This window comes from Gorilla gorilla, chromosome 8, assembly GCF_029281585.2.
Source record: "Gorilla gorilla gorilla isolate KB3781 chromosome 8, NHGRI_mGorGor1-v2.1_pri, whole genome shotgun sequence".
Classification (NCBI taxonomy): domain Eukaryota; kingdom Metazoa; phylum Chordata; class Mammalia; order Primates; family Hominidae; genus Gorilla; species Gorilla gorilla.
The window spans coordinates 128,708,554-128,710,604 of record NC_073232.2 but is presented as its reverse complement, the minus strand read 5'-3'; the positions used below and the strand labels follow the sequence as shown (position 1 = coordinate 128,710,604).

At 35.5% G+C, this 2,051-nt stretch overlaps 1 pseudogene; it reads right to left on the bottom strand.

Annotated features, from left to right (window-relative positions):
* Positions 1 to 269: 269 nt before the first annotated feature.
* Positions 270 to 480, bottom strand: LOC101126216 (small nuclear ribonucleoprotein G-like; annotated as a pseudogene).
* Between the last annotated feature and the right edge of the window lie 1,571 nt (positions 481 to 2,051).

Below are 2,051 nucleotides of genomic sequence, written 5' to 3'. Positions count from 1 at the left end.
AGCCAAGATCGTGCCACTGCACTCCAGCCTGGGCGACAAGAGCGAGACTCCGTCTAAAAAAAAAAAAAGACAGACATATAAATCACTGGAACAGAAGAAAGAGGCAGGAAATATATATGACTAATTGATTTGTTTTACTATCATAAAAGTATATTTAACCAAAAGTTTAATATGAAAACATAAATGACCCAATTTTTACATAAAAATAAAACAGGCCCCTTGGAGAGGGGGCATGGATTTCCCTGCTGAACAGCCATTGTTTATACTCATCACAAGGCTTCTAACATCATGATACTATTTCCATATTACTACCTTTCCAATTTTGTTCTGTTGATCACTAGTTGCCATCTCCACACATTCATCTATCACAAGATTCGTAAAGTGATCAAATCCCTGCAATATTCCTTTGACATGTCTGCCACCATTTAATTTCAATAACTTCTTGTCCATAAGTTGTTTCAACTTGGGAGAGTGAGCTTTGCTGACTGATTTTTGACCAAAGCAATCTAACGGAGAACAGGGAAGTCTTTCTAAAAAAAAAAAAATTGCTCAAAAAAATTGAATATTCACATGAAAAAAATAATAAACCCCTTTCTCACTACATACACAAGAATTAACTTGAGATAGATTATAGACCTTGATATAGTTTGGATGTTTGTCCCTCCAAATCTTGTGTTGAAATGTGATTTCCAATGTTGGTAGTGGGGCCTGGTGGGAAGTGTTGGCGTCACAGAGACAGATCCCTCATGAATGGCTTGGTGCCATCTCCATGGTAATGAGTAAGCTCTCGCTCTGAGTTCACGTGAGATCTGTTTATTTAAAGAGCCTGGCACTTCCCCCGTGTCTCTCTCACTTCTTCTTTCACCGTGTGACATACCAGCTCTGCCTTCACTGTCCACTGTGATTGTAAGCTTCCAATACAGCCTGCAGAAACATGAACCAAAATAAACCACTTCCCTTCATAAATTACCCAGCCTCAGGTATTTCTTTAGAGCAACAAAAAAATGGACTGAGACCTAAATGTAAAGCCCAGAACCTGAAAGCTTTTAGAAAGAAAACATAAGAGAACATCTTAACAATTTTGGAGTAGACAGAGTTTTTGAACAGAGCACAAAAGGTACTAACCATTAAAAAAAATGGATAAAATGGCTTTCATTAAAATTAAACATTTCTATTCATCAAAAGATGTTATTTAGAAACTGAAAAGACAAGCTACAGACTGGGAAAATATTCGTAGCTCCTATAAATGGCATAGGTATATTCAGAGTATAAAAAGAAGTCCTATAAATTTAAAAATAAGTCTGAGTTTTTTAAATGGGCAAAATTCTTAAACAAACCCTTGGTAAAGGAAGCGATATCATTGGCCGGTAAGTACAGGAAAAGGTAGACAAAGCCTCAAGATGACAAAGTCATCAAGAAAATGCAAATCAAAAACACAATAAGATACTATTTCATACTCGATAGAATGGTGGGGAAAAAATTAAAAGATTGACCATGTTGATAAGAATGTGGAGTAACTGGAACTTTCATGCATTATTGGTAGGATTATAAAATAGTACAACCACTTTGGAGAATTATTTGGCACTTTCTTATAAAATAAGCATACACATATCAGCAATAACTCAGCAATTCAATTCCTAGGTATTTACCCAAGGTAAATGAAAACATGGTCACAAAAAGGCTTTTATAAGAATGTTCATAGCAGCCTTACGAATAGTGGCCCCAAACTGGAAACAACACGTGTCTATCCTCAGCAGAATGAATAAATCCATCACAGTATATTCTATAATAGCTTACCACTCAATAGTAAAAAAGAGTGGTAACATCCACACAACATGGATGAATTTCAAAACTATTACATCTAATGAAAGAAGTCAAACAGTTCATACTTGTATGTATGGTTTCATTTATATGAAGTTCGAGAACAGGAAAATAATCTTTGGTGATAGAAGTCAGAGAGCAATTGTTGAGCAAGGGTAGGGGAGTGAATAATTGACTGGGAAAGAACATGGGGAAGCTTTTTTTTTTTTTTTTTTTTTTTTTTGAGACGG